The sequence below is a fragment of the Sarcophilus harrisii genome, chromosome 1 (assembly GCF_902635505.1).
Source record: "Sarcophilus harrisii chromosome 1, mSarHar1.11, whole genome shotgun sequence".
NCBI classification, from domain to species: Eukaryota; Metazoa; Chordata; class Mammalia; order Dasyuromorphia; family Dasyuridae; genus Sarcophilus; species Sarcophilus harrisii.
In genome coordinates this window covers 524,999,473-525,026,326 of record NC_045426.1, presented here as the reverse complement: position 1 = coordinate 525,026,326, position 26,854 = coordinate 524,999,473, and the positions used below count along the sequence as shown (strand labels likewise).

At 33.9% G+C, this 26,854-nt stretch overlaps 1 pseudogene; it reads left to right on the top strand.

The window, feature by feature from the left end:
* The window catches only part of LOC100920098, a 28,535-nt pseudogene extending 16,083 nt beyond the window's left edge, over positions 1 to 12,452 (top strand).
* Positions 12,453 to 26,854: the final 14,402 nt, after the last annotated feature.

Below are 26,854 nucleotides of genomic sequence, written 5' to 3'. Positions count from 1 at the left end.
TGGGTCAGTTTGCCACTGGTACTCTGGATCATGGTGTCTTTTTTCTCCCCCTTCCCCCATGCCATGTGGTAGCTCCTGATCCCACCATGACTTATAGTGTTTCTCCTCTCAGATCCTACTTCTCTTTTAGGATGCAGTCCCTTTAAAAATTTAGCCTGCCAGTTAAAGGTATGCCCCCAATCTCATGGGGTGTTCCCTTTCTCCTGGGTAATTGTGAGTTTTACTTTTCCATCATTAGTTATTAAAACCCCTTTTTAGGCTCTCCCAGCTCTATTTCGTATTCACCATTGCTGGTGTCTATTGCATCTCTTCATTTTATATGTAACCCCTTTTTCTAAACAAACCTACTTTTTGCCAAAGAACATGGCCATTGTGAATTCTTCTCATGATGGAACTCCAACATTTCTGTGCCTGCCATCATTTGGTGTCTACATCAGCCACATTATCAACTTTTCTAGATTCTTTATTGTAAATATTATAACACAGAGTCAGCACAGAAGGAAGAGAGAAGACAATGGAACCCATGCAAATTTTGAGGGAAGGCGGTCAGTGTGAGGTTTCCTTTAAGGGAAAAACTGCCTTGAAGAATCTATTTCACAGTAGATATAAACAATTGCTTAGTACATGACCGTATAAATGGAGAGAAGCTCATTATTAATTCATTTGAAATCTGTTCCTTGGGTTTAATTTATACAATTATTCATTCTGTCATTGATTAGGTACCTATTATAGCTAACCTATGGAACATCCCAACAAGTGTCAATGATTCAGCTAACACCTAAACACTGTTATGGTGACTTAATTATTAGAAAGGGGAAGGATAATCTCCTCAGGGAAATAGCAAGGTTCAATTCAGTAGCCAAACAAGAGTAATTCATGAGACCAGGCTAGGTTGCTACTGACCTTTAGTCCTCATACTATTTAAATCAGCGGAATCAGAAAATTCTTCATGATGTACCCCCAAATGGTTTGGAGATGGCTTGAAAGAATTCAAAGAAATTCTCTTTCAGTCACAAAACTTTAGTAACAGAAAAGTGGTCTAGACTTAGAGGAAGATCCAATTGAAGCCCAGCAAAATAGCTTTTAAGGGGGATTTTTGGAGCACAGTCAAAATGGCTGACAGTTTGTCTGGGTAGTGAATGAGGATGTGGGTCTATGTCTACTTTTGGGAATGAGGTATGTAGTGAGGTCAAAGGAATTGTCAAGAGATGTGGGACTCAGGTACATGAAAATAGCCTGCTGAGATCCTAGGGTATTGTTTTGAGTTGTCACAAGGCCCAACTTAGCTCACAAAAGAGTTCTGAGGTAGAGGCCCTTTAATGGGGATCTCTGGGGGTCTATTAATCACAGTAAGAAATTTAGTCTGGAGAGTCAATATACAATTGCACAGAAACAGGAAATTTTAGGAGTTCTGATGGCCTCCAAAACCTTTTTCTGTTTTCTGCCTTCTGCCATGTGATCAAGGGTAGTAGTAAGTAGTAGAACAGGATCACCAAATCTCCTACTAACTCAGTCTACTTAGCAAGGACCTGGGGAAGGCACATCTTAAGTTAAACATCGAGAAAAATGCATAGGCAATAAAAAATGTGATACCTCCCATTATAAAGTTTACCATATAATAATGGTAATGGAGAAACTAAGCTAATACAATTCAGATATATCTATGTATTTATTTATCTACCTATATCTATATACTATAACCACAGTGCAGAACAAAGAAATTAAAAAAATGGTTCATGCCCTTAAAGATAGGGTGATGAATATAGGCAAGAAATGAACCTAAATAAATATAATACATGTTACAATACAAGTGCATAAGAGAAATATAAAGAGAGATTACTGACTAGTTTGGCAGTATGGAAGCTAATTTAAAAACCTTTAAAATTTTTCTCTAGAAATATTTAAAAAATATTATTGCTTTAGCCTAAAACCCTTTCCAGAGTTTTCCCTTCAGGAAAGTGGAAAGAACAAAAACTAAGGCTTTCCTTTGAAATGAAATTAAGTGTGTTACCAAACTTAACTCTCGAATATATGGAATAAATGCTTTCCCACTCCCTGAAGTAGTTGTCATGACCTACCTGAATATTTTCTCTTTTTAAATATCAGGTTAAACTATTGATCACAGAAAGGAACTCTTAATGGGAAGTAGTCCAGGAAAGAATTGAGTGGTATAACTATTCTGGATGTTAACTAAAAACTGTATTTTGACATGTGATCTTTTTTTTGTTGTTGTTGTTCAATATTCCTATAAATGTTACCTTAAATTGTCTTCAGGCAAGGAATTATGTCTGAAAGTAATGGGGACGGTGCCAGTTTGGATATTTTTCTCTAAGATAGAAATTGTTGTTTAATCACTCTTGTCTCTACCTCTTTCTGACTCTAAAGATCACAGCATGCCAGTACCAGCCATGGGGTTTTCTTGGCAAAAATACTGGAGTGGGCAGTAATTTACTTCTTCAGTGGATTAGGGCAAACAGAGGTGACTTGTCTTGAGTCACATAGCTTGTAAGTGTCTGTGGCTGAATTTAAAATGAGTGGCATATAGGTTCATCCATCTACCTATCTATATCTATATCTATCTATCTAGCCATCTCTCTCTCTCTATATCTATGTATCTATACATATATACACATATCACATACATGTATATGTGTATATTTATACAAACATATGCGCATATATATGTGTGTGTATGTGTAGGTATGAATTTTTTCTGACAGACAAGCCTAAATTGTAGAATGCAGTATTAGTTTGAATATTTTTTTGAAAAGGGATAGAGGGAAGCAGTGGTATGTTGGTTAAATTTTAACAACTGGCCTTCCAAAATAAATATAAACATAACAATTTTAAAGTTTAATTTGCATTATTAATATTTTGTTTATCATTTTCTTAAGTCTAGATGATGGCAAATAGTAAATCAATCTATGATTTGTCACATTTTGGGATTTCTGAGGTATAAATACTCACATTGAAAATTTAATAATTAGATTTCAGAGCCTCCAACCTTGGAGAGAAGCATATTAAAAAAGTTATTATATTAATTGAGTTTTAAGAGATTGATAGTAACATCCTTTACCAAGATAAGATCAAAATGGGTTCAGTATTTAGACATAAAGAGTGATATTAAAAGCAAATTAGAAGAACAAAGGGTGGTTTACCTCTAAGATCTGTGGAGAAGGAAGGGATTTGTGGCCAAAGAAGAATAGAAGTACATTATTGAATGCAAAATGGATAATTTTGATTATATTAAGTTAAAGTTTTTGTACAAACAAAACCAATGTGGACAAGATTAGAAGGGAAGCAATAAACTGGGAACAATTTTTACATTCAAAGGTTCTGATAAAGGCCTGATTTCTAAAATATATAGAGAACTGATTCAAATTTATGAGACTTCAAGACATTCTCCAATTGACAAATGGTCAAAGGATATGAACAATTTTCAGACGAAGTAATTAAAATTAGTCATATGAAAAGGTGCTCTAAGTCACTATTGATCAGAGAAATGCAAATTAAAACAACTCTGAGATACAACTATACACTTCTCAGATTGGCTAGGACATCAGAAAAAGATGATGAATGTTGGAGGGCATGTGGGAAAACTGGGACACTAATACATTGTTGGTGGAATTGTGAATTGATTAAACCATTCTGAAGAGCAATTTGGAACTATATCCAAAGGACTATCAGACTGTGCATATCCTTTGATCCAGCAGCGTTTCTATTTGGCTTATATCCCAAAGAGATCTTAAAGGAGGAAATGCGACCCACATGCGCAAAAATGTTTGTTGCAGGTCTTTTTGTAGTGGCAAGAAATTGGAAACTGAATGGATGCCCATCAGTTGGAGAATGGCTGAATAAGTTATGGTATATGAATGTTATGGAATATTAATGTTATATAAGAAATGACCAGCAGGATGATTTCAAAGAGGCCTGGAGTGACTTACATGAACTGATGCTAAGTGAAATGAGCAGAACCAGGAGATCATGATACACTGCAACAAGATTATACAATGATCAATTCTGATGGATGGGACTCTTTCTCATAATGAGATGATTAAGGCCGCTTCCAATGATCTTGTAATGAAGAGAGCCATCTGCACCCAGAGAGAGGACTGTGGAAATTGAATGTGGTTCATATCATAGCATTTTCACTCTTTTTGTTGTTTGCTTGAATTTTGTTTTCTTTCTCAATTTTTCCCTTTTGATTTAATTTTTCTTATGCACCATGATATTTGTGGAAATATGTATAGAAAAATTGCATATGTTTAACATAGATTACTTGCCATCTAGGAGAGGAGGAAGAAGAAAGGAGGGAAAAATTTGGAGCACAATGTTTTGTAAGGGTGAATGTTGAAAATTATCAATGAATATGTTTTGAAAACAAAAAAAACTTTATTAAAAAAGAAGCTTAATGTAAAAAATATATTAAAAAAGAAAACAAAAACAAAAAAGCTATTGTTAGAATGCTATAGAAATTAGTCAACAGTTATATCAATGTTATTCAGAAGTATGAAAGGTTTACCATGGCTATAGGAAACAAATACATATTATAATATGTATTCTTAGAGAATATTTGAATGTGATATCTTATCTGGAAAAATTAATTCAGGTGTAAAGAATGAGAAATTTATTTTATTAAAATGAGATTACATATGATATCAGAGGGGAAGAAGAAAGAAAATATATGAAGACTACGTCACAGAATGACACAATTGAAATGGACAATTTGATGAAATATCAAAAGAATACATTAACATCAAGTTTCAATGCAGATATTCTAGAACAAACAGCAAGAAGCATGATGGGAAATCTATTAAAGGGGTGAAGTATTCTGGAATGCTGTGGCCTTACTTTTCTTTTTTCTTTTTTTTTTTTGCTGAGGCAATTGGGGTTAAGTGACTTGTCCAAGGTCACACAGTTAGGAAGTGTTAAGTGTCTGAGGCCAGATTTGAACTCAGGTCCTCCTGACTTCAGGGCTGGTACTCTATCTGCTGCACCATCTATAAAGCTGCCTTTACATTTGGTTCATTAAGATTTTTTTTGCCCCCTGAGGTACTATTGTGGTCACACAGCTAGTAAATATCTTAGGCTGAATTTTAACTTGAGCCTTTTGACTTCAGGGTCAGTTATTTATTCACTGTGTCACTGAGGATGTCCCATTCTATAAGGTTTTGAAGATTATGGTTACTTGAGCAAATATTTGGTAGAAAACTGCAATGCCATGAAATATGTGGAATGCATTGCTAATCTTAGTGTTGTGTAAATGTTAATGATGATGAGGTTGATGATTATAGGGTGATGATGATATAGCTATGACTTTATGGTGGTAATGTGGGAAAAATCTGAAAAAAATAATGTTAAGTCTAGAAACCGCAAACAACAATAATTTTTAAAAGACAGAGGGAAGATATGGAAATTTCAAGTCACTGAAATGATTATTGCAGGAAACTTGCTTAGCATGGTAAAGAGAACAGGAGAAATAGTTTAATGATATAAAAGGATGGCAAATAGCTTCAGTATCTGGCTAATTTAAGATAAATTAGAATTATAAAAGATAAAATTAAGATGCTTTAAAATGCCATTTAAAATCTGCCAAAATCAACCTTCTTTCCTATCTTTCCAATATTATTTTACTTTAATCTTTTTTACTCAGTATACATTCCAGTCTTATTGGAGTACTATTCTCCAAATTCAGTCTTTTGACTCAATGCATTCATTTATTCCATGCTCCATATCTGCAATCACTCACATTGTCTCTTCTTTCAGAATTCTCAACTTTTTTCAAGTTCAGATGCCAATTTTTCCATTGATAAAATATTCTCCCAGAGAATATGATAATCTACCTGTAGCTCTTTTTATTTGTTAAACTATTTACCATAGTGGCTGGCAAATGCTTTGCAAATAGGCAATCAACAAGTAATTGATTAATTTAATGCCAAGGGAAGAATATGGAAAAGATATTTGGTACACTTAGATTAAAAAAAACTGTTACTGATTACAAAAATCATAATTTTATTTAAAAATCATATAAATATAACGCTTAGGTCAGAAGTCTTTACCCAATGGTAAAATCTTGGGTATAAATTGAAGGGTTTTTCACATGTTTTATTGTCTGAGGATATGAGAAATAAAATAGAAGATATCATCTAGTACATTGTCACAGAATTTTTTGCAAAAATTAACTGAAAACCTCCAATAGAGGAAAGTTTTGAAAACATAATGGAATAAGTTGTCCTGAAAACCCTAACTCTTCAATTTTCTCCACATATTTTGCCAAACATAACTTGAAAAGTAAAATGAAAAATAATTAATAAATGAATTGATAACTACACAAATTAATAAGCAAGCAAAACAAACAATCAACCAACAAATAAATACAGAATAAGAGAAAAGGTGAATGAAAACCTCAAGAAATATTACTTCTCTGTTAAGAGTCCTATTTCAGTATGGTATTAGGAATTGGCATTTTAGAATTTTAGGGTTTTCTCATCATAGTGATGCTATAGCTCAAGTGGCAAATTTAAATTATAGTATACTTTCTATCTACATATGACCTTTTACAAAATTTTAATCAAAGATCAAAAAAATAAGCTTATCTCATTGAAATGGTATTCTGTCATCAACACTTGGTTGGACCAGAGTGAATTCTATTTTCTTTTCTCTAACACTTGGGTTACAATATTTGCTGCTTGTTACCACTCTTCAAAGGTCTAGAAGTTTAATAAGATGTCACAATGTCAATACATGGAAATTAGGTATGAGTTATGAAAATTACTGCATCCTCAAATATAGTAGGTGGAATCATGCATTCATCAACATTCATATCAACATTGATATTGAAGGAAGAGAAAAAAAATGGTTTCTACCATTCAAAGATAGGAAATACTAACCAAGGTGTTTCAGTAAATGAAGATATTACAAATCAATTTGGTCAGATTCTATCATGATCAATCACAAAAAAAGGTAAAGCTCTTGGTGTGTGTGTGTGTGTGTGTGTGTGTGTGTGTGTGTGTATGCAGCAAAGTGAAATGGCATATACAGATGAAAAGTGGATAATGATTTTCAGGCTGAGCCTTGTTATAATGTGTGAAAATGATACCTCTAAACAGTATGAATATTTAAAATAAAACAAAGGAACAGCAAAGAGGTTGGAAAAAACAAAAAATAAACAAAAAAATCAAAATCTAATGAGAGAAAAAGAAATACAAAAAACTAATGAGGAACAGTGAAGTTGTAAAAGTAATGGATGGGCTAGTGACAATTTTTGGAGGAGTAGAGGGCATAAGCAGGAACTGAGAAATGAATAAATAAGTAGGAATAAAATGAATAGGCTGCTAGAAATTATCATGGGAGGGCAGATTAAGACAGGTAAAGCAATTTAGCTCTCATCAAGATGATCATATAAAATCTGCTTTCGTTCTGTGTATGAAATGTGTAAACTTTCCCAAATTTATGATTTTTATTAGTCATCTTCTACTTTCTTGATGTGTGCAGTAGAACACAAGACTAAGAAAAAAGGGGAAGAAAAAAGGTTGTGAAACTACTTAATAAATAATTTTTATTTGAGAAGAGGAACAAGAATTACTTATTTTACTAGTATTTTGTCCAGCTCTTAATTCAATATGCCAAAGCTAAAATATATCATTTATTCATTCATGAATATTTATTCACTCAACTTATATTTGAATATCTCATATGTATTACATGGTACTAGAAGATATTAAGAGAAATAAAATAAGTCATTGCTCTTAGGAAGCTAACAATTTAGTTGAGAAAACAGATCAAATATGTACATGGAAAATTAAATAATTTTAACTTAATTTTTAACTTAACTTAATTTTAACTTAACTTAAGGAATTAAGCCATAATGTACCAAAAGGTAATCTATACATAATTTAGTACCAAATAAGCAGTACATATAATATTAATTTAGGCAATTATGTTGTTATGGAAAGAATATCAAAAGTCAAGATGTCCTGAGTTTGAATTTGGATCCTTCCATTTTTTCCTTTGTGTTATTCTGGGGAGTATACTTACTTCATCACTCTAAATGTCACTTTTCTCATATATGAATGCAGAAGTTGGTCTAGATACTTTCTAAAATTGTGCAACTTAAAATCCTATGAGTATATGGTCCTATGAGAAGTAGTTTAAGCTTCTGGGTAGCATGTATCTTCCCTGTATTCCTACTATACAGGCTCTTACTAATAAGTGAGAGAAATGCTTTGATCAAGATTTATCAGATATAGGGGCAATTAGGTGATAAAGTAGATAGAGTACTGGCCGTGGAACTAGGAGAATTTGAGTTCAAATCTTGCTTCATACACTTACAAGCTGTGTGACCCTGTTCACCTTTGGGTTGCTTTTGGCCAGTTTCCCTTTACACTATATTCATAGATGAGCTAAAGAGGCATGGGTGGATAGTAAAGTTAGGTGATTCTAGAGCTAGATGAATGATTTGATTCAACAAATAGTTATTAACAGGTATAATAGTACAGACAACGCAACCAGCACAGAGGCACTGGAAGGTCATTATGACTGAGTGCTTCATTTTATTGTTTTGAAATATTAATGTGCCTTGCCCAACTTTGTATCCCTGGATATGGTTTTCTATCTCTTTATACAATTGAGATATAACAGTAGAACAATCAGATTTAGGTCCAGAAGGGATTCTTTATCTCAAATGTTATCTAACCCATAATATAGATGATTAAAATGAAATGAAAGCTAGTTTAATGTCTTCTCTAGTATCATAAAGATACAAATTATCAGAAGCAGGAATCAAATCAATAGTCTCTGAATCCCAATCTAGTATTCTTTCCACTGTTCTATACTGCCTTCCATTCTCTGTTATGATTGGTCAGGTCATAATGTTTAACTGTGCTATAATTCTTGATTTCTATGGAACATTACTTGGTTTTAGGGACTGATTGGTTTCTTTGGGCTGAATCCTTGTGCTTATCTTAAAAATGCCCATTCCTTATTATTGTTCTGTAAGAAATGACCAACAGGATGATTTCAGAAAGGCCTGGAGAGACTTACACGAACTGATGCTGAGTGAAATGAGCAGGACCAGGAGATCATTATATACTTCAACAACAATACTAGATGATGACCAGTTCTGATGGACCTGGCCATCCTCAGCAATGAGATCAACCAAATCATTTCCAATGGAGCAGTAATGAACTGAACCAGCTAGGCCCAGAGAAAGAACTCTGGGTGATGACTAAAAACCATTATATTGAATTCCCAATCCCTATATTTATGCCCACCTGCATTTTTGATTTCCTTTACAAGCTAATTGTACAATATTTCAGAGTCTGATTCTTTTTGTACAGCAAAATAACGGTTTGGTCATGCATACTTATTGTGTATCTAATTTATATTTTAATATATTTAACATCTACTGGTCATCCTGCCATCTGGGGGAGGGGGGGGGGGGATAAGAGGTGAAAAATTGGAACAAGAGGTTTGGCAATTGTTAATGCTGTAAAGTTACTCATACATATAACTGTAGGCTATTAAATAAAAAAAATGTCCATTCCTACATTCATTTCTTCAGTCACCTTAACTACAGTGGTATGAAATAGTGTCTAGGCAGTTTCTTAATGGTGAAAAATTTGTTTGATACTGCAAATCCCAGAGTATATGAGTCCCGGGACTTGAGAATGCTTCTGTGGCAAACAGAGCACATTTTTTGGCATATAGTACTATTCAACAGAACATTTTGACATATACCTTGATTCAGTTTTGATACCAAAAATATATTGCATCAATATATGTGATAGATCAGTATTAATTTGGAGGGGAGTCTTTAGTGAAATACACTTTTCTTAGTCCTGTGTTATTCAACATTTATTTCAATTACCTGGGTGATGATCTAGTAGACAGGCTTTTCAAATATGTTGATGATACAAAAGTGAAAAGGATAGCTTTACACATCAATTGACAGTCAAGATTTTAAAAGGTCTTTATAGACTAGAGCGATATGTATTTAAGAAGAGAAATTTAAATAAGAAAAAGTAAAATTCTACACTTTACTGCTTGAGTGGCTCCGTGGTGTCTTTGGTTGCTATGTCCCCTTTTGTGCATTTCATTCCAACCACATGATGATGCAACTTTTATCTATTAGCTCTGATATATTTTCTTCTTATAAAGGGAAGTCACCTTACATGTTGGAAGATGTTCTTTAGGTCTTCTAATATTATATGAGTGCTGGTTCACTACTTGCCTATTCATTAATCAAATCTTGTCCTTGATACTGACTCCTGACCACTTTATCTAATCATACATCTCCTGGATGATAGCTCTTCTGTAATTTTTGATTCACAAATACTCTCTGACCATATGTTGCAGTCTTCTTATGTTTACAATATATTTCTCAATTGAACTTTAGGTTACCTACAATTTTATTCTTGTGGTTTTTCTATGATTCAAAGCCACATAGAAACACTACACAGATGCTGGTGTTAAAGAAGATGGATTTTTGTTTCAGGGAACAGCTTAGAATCATAGAATGTATAACATGATTTTCCAAATCAAAACCAACCCATTCTTTCTTTCCTTTCCAATTCCAGGATCAGTCCAATGTTTATTTTCAGATATGTCTATTTCTATCTGCAAATAGATATATTAGTTAATGGATTGGATAAAGAGCTATGTATCCTGCTATATATCAGTCTGAATAATAGACATTCTTTATCTACTTTTCTCTCCCTTATTCTATGGGTTGTTAGACTAAATTCTTTGGAGTGTGGATCTCATTTAGGAGGCTCTGTAGCAATCAGAATTTTGTACTATTTGCATATATCATCTGCAAACAAGAGCATCTGAAGAGCATCTATCTCTACAAAAAACTCTTCTGCTATTTGGGCTAGGTATCTTCTAGTACAGAGACAAACATATTTAGTGCATATACCTTTCTATTTTCTTATCAGCATCAGTGATTATATAACAAAATTATCTCTGTTATTGCTTCTATCAAAAAATCAAGTATGATCTTAATACATGCACAAGAAAAGCCATGTTAGAAGAAAGCCCTTAAGAATTAATTATACTTCACCAAGTGCTTTAAAATAATGAATAAATGATAGACACAGTGATATTATGTGTTCTCTTTATCTTTCAGTCTCTATGAAATTATGGTATGACTTTGAGCTGTTTCTCTGGCATTCCAGCTTCACAGGCCTAATGTTACCACTGATAGTTTAAGGACAATTACAGCTTCAAGGGGCCACATGTGTTACAGAGCAATGGAATTGTGCCTTTCTGGGATTACATAAGGAGTGTAATACATAGTTCAGACTAGATTTGAATAGCTCCATCTTTGAAAAAACAAAAAGGATCAGTTTGGATATAGACAAAAGCTGCATTTGAAAACCTGGAGGTTGAGGTGACATTTTGAGTTACTGAAAGAGTTTAAAGTTCATGATCTAGCAATTTGGTAAACAGAGTCAAAGCTTGGAAAGTCCTGTGTTTGGATAAGCTGATTGGAATGATAGGATTTTCTTATATTCTTTTGCCAATGATGGAAAGAAAAAGAACCCAGGGAGAAAAATATAGAATAATAATATGAAACACAAGGTTTTGCAAGGGTGAATGTTGGAAATGATCTTTGCATATATTTTGAAAAATAAAAAGCTATTAAAAAACGAAAGAAAAACAATCCAGCAGTGGTTGTCACAGGCAACAATAGACAAATATATTATGATCATCTGAACAATGGTGTTAATCAAGCATTGTCAAGTTGTTAAGCAGAACTTATACAATAAGTCATTTCTTGTCTGGGCAAAGATTGTGTGTTACCAAAAAACCTCAGCAATGATGATCAGTAATGGCTTTATACCACATAAAGATGTTTATGAGTTTTGTGCAAAGTAGAAAATATAGTAATCCCTGTACGAGGGCATTTTGGAATATTTCCAGCATGTGGTCTTGCAGATGATCATTTCTTTTCTGACTTTTCAACTGACTGAGCCTGGAAAAAGAAACACCTGCACCTGATTAAAAAATTCTTGAAAAGGATAAAGGAAGCTATCAGGAAAAGTTTGAAAATTTTCAATAAGAACTGGATTTAAAAAATGAGTCCTTCCAAAAGGGCCACCCCAATATTCAAGGATAGCTAGCAGAAGAAAATTTTAAGAGTGTAATTGATCATAAATTAAGATGATTTTTTGAAGGGAAAAATTAAATCCATCTTGAAATCAATCAATTCAACCAACAATTAGATAAAATCCTTGACCAAAAAGCTCTTTAAAGGAGGACTTGAATGCATCTTGGATAGGCCTCTCAAAAAGAACTTGATACTGTGGTGAAAACTCAGCAAAGAAGCCCTAAGATAAGTGAATAAAGTGAAGAATTCTATGGGTGAAACCCTCAGATTGAATGAACTACACTCCGTTATTTTTGCTGAGAAAATCCCAAAAGATTTCATGATGAAGAGTCACAACTGAAATGATTGAATAACAATAATTTCTTGTCTTGTCTTTGTCTTCGTTGGTGCTATTTTCCCTTTCTTAGACATTTTCTAGTCCAAATCTGATTTTTTTTTTTTGAAAAAAGAAACATTGGCTGACAAATCTGTTTTATTTTATTTTAATTTCCAACCTTTTTACAATTAGAATTTTTTGAGTGCTCTTGGGCTGATCTGGCTTAATTATGTCTCATGGAGCTGAGCTTCTCTTAGCAAATAATTTTTTTTTTGAAATGTGTAGTTTTATAGAATAACTTTAAAAAAAGTTTTATTGATTCAAGTGCTTTTTCATTACAAATGTTTATAGATTACCACCACTCTATAAGAGGTTTTTTGTAAAAAGTAAAATGATTAAGTAAAACTAACAACATAGCTCATTTGAAAGTGCATGCAACATTCCTCATCTGAAGCACCCCTCTCTTTGATATCTAAAAAAAAAATAATAGATTAACAGAAATTTACTTTGTCCCATTTTCCACATTATTTTTTCCTTTTTTTCTTAATAATCATTTCCCACATTATTTAAAAGAGAAAAAAACCCAGATTCATAAAGTTTGTGTATAGTCAAGCAAAAAAAAATTCTCATTTTTCCCTCAATTTCCACATATAAAAATGTATCTCATTCTGTACTCTAAATCTATTATTACCTTTCTGTTAGTGGGTAGATAGTATGTTGCATTATCAGTGCTCTGGAAACATGGATGGTCATTGTTTCAATCAAAGTTCTTATAATTTTCAAAGTTGTTTGCTTTTATAATGTTGTTATTGCATAACAGTTCTTTTGGAGTCAAAAAGCTCTGAGTTCAAATCCAGCCTAAAACACATATTAGTTATAAGACTCTAAGCACATTGCTAAACCTATGTTATCTTCAGTTTCTGTATTTGTAAAATGGGGATAATAATAGCACCTATCCTGTAGCTGATGTGAAGATCAAATGAGATCATATTTGTAAAATTCTTAACAAAATAGTGAGTACATGTTGGACACATTATAAATATTTATTACCTTCTTCCTTCTTAGTTCTATCCATTTCATTCTTCATATTCATATTTAATCATTTTATAATGTTATATTAAAGCATAATTATTATTTTGGTTCTGTTTACACTTGATTTCTCCAAAATTGTTACACCTTATGGTGTGATAGCATTCCATCATATTCAGAATAATAATTTATTTATCCATTTCTCAATGGATGGACACTAGTTTCTAGTTCTTTTTTAACTATAAAAAAGAGCTACTTTTTTTTTGTAAATAAAATTTTGTAAAAAAGAAATCCCTTTTTTCTTGCTCTCTTTGGAGTTTAGGATGTTAACAAATGACCTTCAAGCCTATGAATGGATCTGAAGGAACAGAATCCAATATACTAAGTTTATTGTCTGAAAGAAAGCCTGTAGAGGAAAAAAGATTCTATAAGGGAATAGAGAGGGAGAGAGAGGTCTCAGCTACTTAGAGGAGAGTAGAAAAAGGATAAGATATTATTTCTTGGAGGCTTTCAGGTAGGGAGTAGGGATTAAGGGGGAAGACATCTGTAGACACAGTAAGTCAGGCAGCAGGATATTTAGAAACTTTCAAGCAAAGTCTTGAGTTTGCAGCTTCTGCTGAAGGTTGACCTTGAGCTGATCAAGGCTCATCCTGTGATTCTTGGCAGCTACAAGCTTCCGAATTTGGCTAAAGTATACTTTACAAAGGATCATTGGTATGTCAAGGACCTCTGAGTCCCAGAAATTTTTCCAATCTGTTAACTGTTGTATGATTCCATTGTCTTGGAAGAAGCAGGAGTTCTAACATACTATATAGTCATTATAGAGTCCATATTAACAAGGCCTCATAATGATATCTTTAGTTTAGAGGGTGAACAATGTAGTCTTTTTTTTTTTTTTTTTTTTGGACTAGTTCCGAATTGCTTTCCAGACTGGGTTCACCAATCATAGCCCTACCAAAAAGTGCATTAGTATGCTTGTTAACTTCCAACCTCTCTAACATTTATAATTTTCAACTTTTTTGTTTACTTTGTGAGATGGAACCTCAGAGTTACTTTATATTGCATTTATCTATCAGTGTATTATCAGTGTTCATAAGGTTATTGATAGCTTGGATTTCTTTTTTTGAAAACTGTTTTGAATCTTAAAAATACTGAAATTGTTATGGACGTTAGATCATATAGTCCCCTCATTTTACAGATAAATTGAGAGCTAGACAGGCAAAATGGATTGTTCAAAGTTACAAAAATAATAAATGGCCACAACCCAAGTTCTCTTATTTGAAATTCCTTTCCACAAAGCTAATGAGAGCATTTTATTGTAAACAAAATCAAATACATAAGAAAAATGTTCGGCTTAATGGAAAGATGGCTGCTTCAGGAAATAGTGCCATTTCTCTTACTGGGGATTTTCAAACAAGGAACAGGTTATCAATTATTGGGAATATTATTCAGGTGATTCTTGTACATAGATTCTAAATGAACTGTACATGTACTCTCAGGTCTCTATTGGTTTTGAGATACTGTGACTCTGTGACAGGCTAGAAGTATTTCAGTCTTCAAGTATTTCAAGGGCTTACATATAAAAGGATAGTTAGACTTGTTCTCTTTAGTCCCAGGACAAGTAAGTAGGAATTATGGTTAGATGATCCAAAAAAAATACAGTTTTAAACTCAACATTGGAAATAAATTCTTATTAAAGCAACCTTGAAGTGAAGTGGACTGCTTTAGGAAGTAATGCATCACCCCATACTAGAGGTCTTTAAGCCAAGCTCTTCACGATGACTTAATTGGGCTGTTATTGAAGGGACTTGTGTTGAACCATAGATTGGGTCTTCTAAGGCCAATACAAGTCTAAAATTCTGTGATATTGACAAATTCATACAAAAGGATGAATGTCATGGAACTCAGTATTAGTTAACTGGGTTTTCAAATGAAATCCCAAAGTATGTCTCCACTTTCTATTCCTAAACAAAGCAAAAATGGTTCTTTTGTATGTTCTGTCTTAGCAAAATTCGAGTGAGCACTTTCAAGTTAATGTATCTATAGTTTATGCAATATCTTTTGTTCCCTGTACGTCAATGTAGTCATTTGCATATAGCCCCAGATTATTTTATTTTCCTATGCATACATATTACTTCCTTGTGCTAATTGTTCTTATTCTATAAAGGGCAACCTTATTGATTCTATGTCAAGGCTGGAAATATGAGAAGGAAATCACAGTTTGTTGGAGTGATTAGGAAAGGTTTCATGGCAAGTCTTGTCTAGTGCCTTGAAAGATGGGTGGGAATTGGACAGGAGTACACCAGAGGAAGAGATTCCAGATGTTAATTTGGGGAGTAGGACAGCATTTCATGAAATCAATCAGTCAATAAATATTTGTTAAATGCACTATGCACCTGTGCTAAGTTCTGAAGATACAAACAGAGGCCCTGTCCTCAAATAGCTCACAATCTAAGGAGTTGGGGGGAGACAATAGACAAACATGTACAAACAAGGTATATGAAGAATAAATAGATAATGATTAATAGTGTAAGGCAACTAGAATTAAGAGGGGTTAGGTAAAGCTTCTTGCAGAAAATGAGATTTTTAGTTGCAACTTAAAGGAAGCCAGGGAACCCAGTAGGTAAAGATGAGGAGGGAGAGGTTTCTAGTGTAATGTAGCCAGAGAAAATGCCCAGAAATGAGTGTTTTTTAAAAAATAGAACCACAAGGAAATCAGTCTCACTAGATCTAAGATATAAGGCAGGGAATAATGTATAAGAAGACTGGAAAGGTAGAAGGGAGCTAAGTCATGAAGGGCTTTGGATGCCAAATAGATGATTTTGTATTTGATTCTGGAAGTAAAGGAGCCACTGGGATTTAATGACTAGAGGTGTGAAATGGTTGAATCTGTGCTTTAGGAAAATCATTTTGGTGTGTCAGGGAATGGGGAGAGATTGGAGGCAAGCATAAACAAACACCAACAGACTATTAAAATAGTCCAGGCATAAAATGATGAAGCTTGTACCGGTGTTGATGATGTCAGAGGAAAGGAGGAGTATCTGAAAGATGTTACAAAGGTGAACTCAATCAGCTTTGACAACAGATTGGATATAAGGGATGGGAGATATTGAGTAGTTGAAGATGATACCAGATTGCAAGTCTAAGGTACTGGGAGGATGGTGTTACCCTCCACAGTAATAGGGGCAGTAGAACCTGGGAAAGATTTAGGGGGAAAGATGATGAATTTGGTTAAGTTTTAGATGTCAATCGGACCTCCATTTTGAGGTGTTTCAAAGGCATTTAGAGATGCGAGATTAGAGGTCAGCAAAGAGGTTAGGTTAGGATAAATAGACTTAAGAATCACTGGAATAAGGGCAGCGAGATTGTGAAGTGGTTAGAGTTCCAGCCCTGAAGTCAGAAGGACCTGAGTTCAAATCTGAATTCAGACACTTAACAGTTCCTAGGCAAGTCACTTAGCCCCAATTGCTTCAGAAAAAAAAAAGACTCACTGGAATAAAGAAAATAATTAAATCAATGGGAGCTGATGAGATCATTAACTGATGTATTATTAAAAAAAAAAAAAAGAATACCCAGGACAGGCCTAAAAGACACCTAGAATTAGAGGGAATTATCTGTATGAGGAGCTAGCAAAGGAAACAAAGAAGTAGAAGTCAGATAGGTAGAAAGAGAATCAGGAGAGAGGGGTGTCCTAGACAGGTAAATATTTAGGAGGAGAAAGTAGATAGATGATCAAAGGTTTAAGAAAGGTCAAGAAAATTTAAAACCAAGAAAAGGTCACTGGATTTGGCAATTAAGAGATTCTTGGTAATATATATATATATTAAATGATTTATAGATCTGAAATTGCATGTTACAAATCTACAAACTTTAAAGTGATGTTATTAATAGAACATATAGTTTCTAAGATGCCATTTAGACTATTTTTGCCTCTACCTGACCAAAGCTGTGATTCAACATTGTAGATTTTCCTGTCAGGCAGAGCACAGGCCCAATCATCCCACAGAGAACGTTCCTGAACACTTTTTGAATTCTTTTTTTCTGGAGGCAGGACCTATTAAATAAATCCAGGTATAATTACAAGTCTGATAATTGAATTATGTTGAAAGAGTGATGTTGTTCTCTACTTTTTCTTTCAGAAGAAAGAGCTTTGTGAATATCTCAGACCTCTGAGAGAAACTGATGCTTACAGAGCTGTCATCAGGCATTTCTGCCCAGACACTTCTTTTTCTCATGCTGAAGTAAATTGCTGTTAAGAATGATAATGCCTTTAAGATAGCAGCTAGGCACCATCAACAAATAAAGGAGAAAAAAAAGAATAAAACGAATCATTCAACAAGCATTTTCTAAGTGCACTATGTGCCAGGCACTGGAGATACAAAAACAAAAATGAAATAGTTCCTATCCTCAAAGAACTTACATTCTGTGGGGAGACACATGTACATGCATAAGGACATAGAAAAATATAAAAAGATATATAAAATATACTTTGAGGGTGAAGGGTCCTAGTCTCAAGAGAGGCTTCATTAGAAAAGTGGCACTTGAGTGAAGTTTTTAAAGAAAGAAGATATGTTAAGAGTCAGAGGGAAGGATGGAGTATATGACAGGTGTGAATAGATGTTATGCGTTAAAAGGCAAGTTCAACTGGCCTGTAGAATGGGAAAAGAAGAATAACATCTAAGAAAATTAGAAAAGAAGGTTGGGGACAAGGAAGATTATATTTGATCCTAGAGGCAAGCAAAAAAAAAAGAGAGAGAGAAACAACAAAGAAATAAAACAAAATTTAAAATGCAAAAGAATGAACAGAAATACATAGATAACAGCTCTAAACCCAATGTGGTTATTCAGAGCACAAAGAAAGCAATACATTCTCTATTGCAATTCTTTCCTGAGACAGTTTTAAATCCCTATAAACTTTCTATATATTATATAATAATAGATTATTAGAACCCGCAGTGACTTTAGCGAATATTTATTCCATGTCCTCATTTTATTAGTAGGGAAACTGAGACAGAGTAATTTACCTTTGGCTACAGAGCTAAGTAGTTGTAAACTCAGGTCTGGGTCCAGGTCTCTTGGCTCTCAAGTCAGGACTCTTCAAAGTAACACATTGAACTTTCAGAGGATTTGTCTTCCTGTAGCTCTTGGATTTAGTGTCATTCATTAATTTTCTCTATTTGTATTTTGTTTTTCTTTTTAGATGGAGAGAGCTTACTGATTGTTACAATCTGAACCTTTGAGCAGTTGCCTATGTCTGTATCATTGGACATATATCTTAGTTCCAGAGTCTGAGAACTCAGTTCTGTAATTTCAGAAACTCAGCTTTATCAGTTCATCCAGGGATGATTAGGCTCTCAGGAAATTATTCATAATTACTGAACTCAGATATTTGAAAATTAATTAATTCTGAGAAACACATTGGGACCAAAAGTGGTACTAAACACAGACAAGGCAGCTTGGCACAATGTCTGACACATATTAGATGATTGATAAATTTCTGTCCCTGACAAAGTATAGTCCTGACTGCATAGATCTCGTCATAAGAATAAAGGCCATATTTCTTGATGAACATAAAATTAGAGCAAAGGGAGCTATATGTTTTCCAAGAATATTTTTCAAAAAGTTAAGGTAGTTTGGCTTCCTATTCTTTAATCATATGTCTGACTAAAGCAGTAGTATCAGTTGTCTAGAAATAGATTCCTTTGTATCTTGGGTAGCAATGAAGATGCATTGATCATTTATTAATTCTATTAATCTCCTTTTCCCATAACTTTGTTCGTCTAGACCTTTTTCTTGTTTTCTTCCTCAATCTCCAAAATCTTCAGTGTTTTAATTGGTATCTTTCTTAGGAAATTTTAGGAAGATAGTTTAATTTTATCAACTATACATTGCAGGCTATGTTTTCTGGGGAAAGTGCCATTCCCCCTGTTTGTGTTACCTTTTGTTATCATTATATTCAAAAGTATGTAAGATTTTTAAGGGAAGAGTTTTTATTTGGTTTTTGTATGTCCTTCACCTAACATACATGCTGACTGATTGATAGTTGTCAGTGTGACTTTTAATGGTCTGGTCCCACTCTAGAAGGAAGCCCTATCTGGATACTACTGTTCCCAGTGCAATGAACACAGTCCCTTTTCCAGGTTAGTTCTAGGCTACTGCAAGCAAAAGATTGGGTTTATTTAATTCACTACAACAACCAAATAAACAACATAAATAAAATAATAAAATAAAATAAAGTTTACCTTTATCATCTTAAATCTAGAATGAAGACTGTTGTCCAGTAAGGACCAGACAGTCCCAGCCTTTCAACAGGTGGGAATCATGGGCATAGCCACAGAGTGGCTGGCTCATGTGTTTCCTCATTAAAAAAAAATGAAACGGTTGGAATGGAAGTTCTCTAAAGTCTTTTCAAGGGCTAAACTTATTCCCAAATATGCCTGAGGAAAATTGTGCCCTAAATAATCATCTCAATTCTTTCATCTTTATGGATGATTCAGGCATTCAGGAAATCCCTCAAAGTATTTTCATAACACTTCAAAAGCCATCTGAGAAACCAAAAGATTGTGGTCAGTTCCCAATGGCAAAATCTGGCAGATATATTCCTCTTTTTAATCTGGGTAGAACAAAAATGATGTTGAATAACAATTCTGCTTTTACTTACTTTTCCAATAGAAATAGGTCCCTTCATTTAAAATAAACATTATTTATATTACTATTATCTTAGAAATCCTACAAATTTTCCTTTGCTCAAATCAACATTGGATACATAATCTTTTCATATTTCTTTCTCCATTACTTATTCTTGTGTTGGTATGATTCCTGTAGTGTGTGCTTGTCTCCACTTTCCTCTTGTTCTCCCTCCCCAAATAAACTTTTGCTCAAAGAGAAATAATGATGTATGAATAAAACACTATTTTGGGGGTTAGGATTTGAGTTAAAGTCCCATCTCAGATATTCACTAGCTGTGTGATTTTAGGAAAGTCACTTTAACCTCTCTGTGCCTTATAATAGCACAAACCTCAGAGGGTTGTTGTGAACATAATGAGTTAGGATTTGAATACATGTCATTTGATTTCCATTTCTATTACAGTATCCTTTCCATTATACAATGTTAGTGCATTGGAGGGAGCAGTTAGAAGATCCAATATACTACCATCTCTGTAATGTTCTTCTTTTCTAAAATATAATAGTTCTCTGGGAGCAGATTTCTTGGGGGGCTTCTGGAGGCAGCTTTAGTTTCAGTTCAGATCAATAATCACTTCAAATGCAGCCAGCTGTTAAAAGTTCAGACTTTTATTGTCTCATTCAAAATAGCTCGGTAAGCTTTCCTTGGTTCCAAGAGCTCTTGCAGCTTGTCCTTTGCCTCTGCCAGCTTCACCCTCCAGCTCTCTCTGAATCTCCAGTTCTACTTACTCCTGACTGAGGACTGTCCTTTTATATGCTCTTTTAGAGATGTGAACTCAAAGGTTGACTACTCCTCCGAGAGAGTGGGATTGTGGGTTCCTGACCTGTGAATCTCCTCCACTGAACTTGTGAATCTCATACTGAATCCTGACTTGTGAATCTCCCAAAAGTGTGAACTCCAATGAGTACTTAAATACATTAGTGAGCTAGAAAACTTGCTAAGTATCATGCTAAATTAGATAAGTGACTCAACACTTTGTAAGGATTCTAACACATCTCCCTTGTCACTACCCAGATACAGACTCTTAGTATTTTTGCCTTTTCTATTTCAATAGCCTTATGATTAATCTTGTGCCTTAAACTTTACTCCGCAATTCATCTTCCATTTAGCTGCCAGTAATCTTCTTAAATGTGGATCTGTTCATAGCATCATTCTCCTTGTCTTTCCCTCAATTAATCTTAGTGAATCAGTTACCTCTGGGATCAAATCTCTAGTTTGACTTTTGAAGTCATTTACAATCTGGACCCTTCTACTTTTTTGTGTTTAAAAATTTTTTTTTAACACTTGAATCCCTTCTTCTTACTCTGAACTCTTGACATCGTCCTTTTGCTGTTCCTTGCACAGGATCCCTCCTCCCTATCTCCTATTCTGTGACTACCTGACTTCTCTCCCTCTCCCCATACTTGAGAAATCTCTTCTCACTGTTGCCCCTAGTTTCCTTGGTTTTCTTCAAGACTCATTTCAAATCTCATCTTCTGTAAGGGGTCTTTCCCAGTTCACTGTTCCCTATCTCTAACTTCCTAATGCCTTTCTTCTGAGAAAATAATAGTTATGTATAGCTCCTAATAAATATATAATAGTTTGATAGAAGTATTAATAAATAATAATAAATAACAGCTTGATACCTATTAATAAATAAATAGCTCAATGTAGCTATTAATAAATCCTTAATAATAAATAATATCTTGACATATCTATTAATAAATAATATTATATAATAGCTTGGTATAGTTATTAATAAATGCATAATAATAAATAATACCTTGATATAGCATTTTAAGGTTTGCAGAATGCTTTACACTAGTCATCTCACTTTATTCTCATAATAATCTTGTGAGATAGGTGCTCCAATATAACCCCATTTTAAAGATGAAATAATTGATTCTGAGAGATTTAGTAAGTGAAGGATAACACTTAAACTTGGGTCTTCCTGACTCTAATTTCAGCACTCTTATCTCCCATTTACATTGTGTATATATTTTATGTACATAGTAATTGGCATGGTGTTTTCCTAGTAGAATGTGAGCTCCTTGAGAGCAGGAATGAAGTTTTTGCCTTTCATTGTCTCCCTAGAGCTTAGCAAATGGTAAACCCTTTATAAATGCTTTCTGATTGACTGATAGATATTCTGGAACAAGTAGATTCACACAAAGCTGCCATTCCAGAAGGGATCTCTTGATATGATATAAACATGATAAAGAAGAAAGGATGTAAGTAGTAAAGAAAAGAAAGAATGTCAAAGAGAAGTAAAGCAGAAAAAGAATTTAAGGTCTAGTCCTTTATTCCCTTATTTTTCAATAACCTTTGCATTAGCTGTAATCAGAATTCATGAAAGCCCTTTTTGTTGCCTCTTCCTGGTATGGTGATGATGTGCCCTTTCAGGGCCTGGACCCATGGAACATATATTTTGGTAGGTCTTGGTTGGCAAAGTTTTGCATGTGAGTTCACTGAAAAGGTATATGCCTCCTGGGTACTAGCCTAGCCAAGGCCAACAAACTTCGTTATTCACTTGGCTACAAGGCAACAATTATGCTTTTGGCTTTAACTTCCGAGAATCATATTCTAAGTTGGGATTTTTTAAGCATTTTGAGCTCATAGATTCATTTGGCTGGCTAGTAAAGCCTATGGACTCCTTAGAATCATATTTTTAAATGCATAGAATAAAATACAGAGGATTTTGAAGAAAACATATACATAAACATGGATTTAAATGTTTCTATATGTTAGATTAAGAACTCCTGTTTTAAATAATAGAAGAAAACTGATGAGTGAAGGAAATATTCATGCTGACAAAATCTTTGAACATTGAACAACAAAAAATATTGTAAAGAAGATAAAAATATGCAAGACATATTTTTAGCTTTTATAGTTTAAAATTGCACTGAAACTTTTGGTACACCCTGTATTTGCACCTTATCTTGGTTCTGCTTCTAATAACCTCAAAATCTGACAGTGTCCAAGAAAGGTACAGACAATTCTATGTGGACACCCTCCTCCTCCATACATGCTTCAAATTTTCTTCCTGAGCTCTCTAAATGGAAAATTACAGTCCAATGAAGGGGATGCACAGCACCATCAGGCTAGAGATGAGTTTAAATTTCATTGTTTAATATGTTGTGGACATTGGAATTTATTGTATTTCATTGTTTTCCTCTCTTTTGAGAATGTTTTGCCAGGGGCAGCAACATTTTTAAGAATAATACCATGTTGTTTTGTTGTTGTTTCTTAATATTTTTCTATTTCATAGATTCAAGAAATAACTAATCAATAGAGAAATTCAGAGATATTTCATTTCCTTTCCACTCCATTTTTTCCCACGTAACTAGACAATAAGCAATCAGTTAGCATTTGATAGGCTCCTGTTATGTGCCAGACACAAGGAATGTTTGGTATTGAAGACACAAAGACAATAGGGAAACAGTCGCAGTACTGAATCATGCAGCTCCTGGATGCCTGAGTTACTTTTGGAGTTAGAGTATCAGGTTAATTAGCTATAAAAATTAAAGGTTGGATGAGATCATCTTCTGGCTCTAGGATTCTATGAATACAACAAGACATTAAAAAGTCCAAAGCACCATAAAAAGTAGTAAGTGGGGAGATAAGTGGTGAGGAGGAGGGTGTTGATTAACTTAGTGTGGAGTGTAGATGAACTTTTTGCTGATCTAGCATGTTGTCAGTCAGCATGTCAGCTGACAATTAGTTCTGATCTTAGTCCAAATGACCTCCTGGGTTGAATCCCACTCAGAATTCCTGGCTTGAAAATCCAGTAGATAATTTCCTTTTTTTTTTAATCTGTGAAGAGGCACCACCAAAAAATGTCAGAGAATAGTGATCCTTTTACTTATTCCAACAGAAACAGGCTAATTTTTATTGATAAGATAATTTTACTGTGTGTGTGTATATAAATCTATATATGAATGTGCATATACCTATATCTGCATATACATACATATGTTATATACATATCCACACATATATACATATATGTATATATACATGTTTGTATATAATATATTATGCACATAATTAGTATGTATTATATATAATTAGTATTTATATATTACATATATATATATATATAAAATATGTATATACTAATGATGCAAGTGAGCTTAAGTGACTACCTGCCCATATATGTTTGTATTAATGTAATATACACATGTACTTGTATAAGTGAATACATGCACATTCACTTTTGTTACAGCTATAGAAATTATAATAGAAATATAATTTGGACCTCAAGTATAGGTCCTTAAAGTGTGCAAGTATAGACTCCTTAAAGAGAGATGGATTGCTGACTGCTACATGAAGCAAGTGTTCTCTTCTCATAAATGACAGACATAAGTTCAGTCATATCAGATCAATACCAATTTCATATTTCGGCCTAGGAATTGCTCAGATTTTCTCATTGACTTGACAGAATGCAGAAAACCATTTTATTTGCCATTAATACCTCTAGCTTATATCCCAAGCATGGTGCCTGAGGGTCAAATCCCTTCCCTGCAATAATTCATTGGAAACATTGAACTACCATTAACCAGAAAAATATAAGGGTTCCATTTAATAAAACTAAATTGTGTCTACTTCTCTTTGACTAGCTATAGATTTTTGAGCTAGTAACCTACACTTAACTGCAGCACCGAGAAGTGAAAACAGCTCAAAGTAGGAAAACAAGCAAGGGTAGGGAGTTTCCATGTGTATGTGTAAAAGCCCTGTTTAATGACTGATACTTGAGACTGTTCTAAGTTTGGAATGGGGAAACAGATCAAGGAAATGTTCTGGGCTTTTTAAGGGAATAATGCTGAAGAATTAATAGAGGGATTAATTTTTCTATATGGCATTTCTTTCATTTGTTTTCACTCTAAAGTTAATAACAACTTTTCCCTCTAATACCTTTTGATGTTGAAGTAAATGACCCAAAGCTTTCTCAAGCACAAATAGACTAATAGCAACTTATAGACAGAAAGACCTAGAATGACCAAGTCTTACAGTGGGAATGGACTCTAGAAGTTGTCTAGCTCCATCTGCACTATAGCATCTATAGCTCTGTAGCATCTCTAAGAAGAATTCTTCCAATCTCTGAAGATCTCTGGGAAAGGGTAATTCATTACCTTCAGAATCCACTATTTACTTTTGGATTATTTGAATTGTTAATTAGCATTTTTTATTTCTACATTAATTCTAATTTAGCTCCATAAAACTCTCACCTGTTGTACCTAGTTCTGTTTGCATCAAGCAGAACAGCAGAAAAATAAAGATCATCAGTTTTTTATTTCATTTATGAAAGGTTTTTAAATCCCTCAGAATAACTCTAGTGGAAAAATATATAATTTATATATAATAAGAATCAGAGGAACTGATTTGGGAAAAGCATGTTTCAAGGGATTCAAAATAAGGATAAGTAGGATCTTGTGGACAAAGATTAAAATCTTCATCATCTTTTGACATTTTTCCTCTACTCTCATTAAGCATTGAGCTTTAAGACATTTATAATAAAGTCACTGTGTCTGAATTTAAATTTCAGCTTTCTAGGGAAAGTCAGTTCAGGAGACATAAGAAGTTCTCAAGAATGAAATTCTGAAGACACTAAGAGAAATAGTTTTGATGAGGAAGAACTAATTCTTTCTTGATTTACATACATTTGACATCATTGTCCACTCTGCTCCTAGATATTTCTATTTGGTTTTTAAGGATACTTCTCTTTTGATTTATTTCCTTCCCGACCTATGGCTCTTTCATTATTGTCTCTGGTGTCTTAAATCTCACTCCCCTCTATATACTTCCACTCCAGTTGTGGAAACTCCTCAAAGGCTCTTTTCCCTCCTCCCTCTCTTTCTTTTCTCTTGCCAACCTCACTAATACCTGTGGATATAACTATCTATAACATATGAAATGATTCCCAGATCTACATGTCTAACCCCAATTTCTCCCTGAAACTTCAGTCCTAGATCACAAATTATCTACTAAACATTTCAAGCTGCATATTCCAAAGATATCTTAAACTCAACAAGTTTAAAACAGTACTGATTATTTATTTCCCTAAATTCTCTCCTCTTCCAAATTTTCTTATTTCTGTTGATGGCACTATCAGTCTTGCAGTTTATCAAGTTGGCAATCTAAGCATTATCCTGTACTCCTCTTACTCCTTCACTCTGTGTATCCAGTCAGCTGACAAATCTTGCCATGTCTTCCTTTATAAAATCTCTTGCACATGACCTTTTTTCTCCATTCACACAACTATCATTTCCTTGCTGCATATTTCTCCCCATTCCATATCACCATTTACTCTTCCTCTTCCTTCTCCTTTTGTTTTATCTTTTCCTCTTTTCCTTCTAATTCTCCTTCTTCATTTTTCTTCTCTTTCTCCTTTTTCTTTTCCCTCTTTCTCTTCTCCTCATCTTGTTCTTTCTTTTCTCCTCCTTCTACTCTCCTCCTCCTTTTTCTTCTCCTTTTCTTTCTTTTCTTCCTCCCTTCTTCTTTTCCTCCTTCTTTCTCTCTACTCAAATTGGTCCTTATTTATCTTTTTAGCCTCTTTGGACTTAGCTCCTCCTTCCATGAGCTGCAATCCAGTCAAACTGGCCTTCTCTTTGTTTTTCACACATGAACTCTATCATTCATCTCTTTGTCTATGCACTGGCTATCCCTCATGCCTAGAATTCATTTTCTTCTTCCTTCAACTATTGAGTTCATCTCTTTATTTAAGCAGATTAAG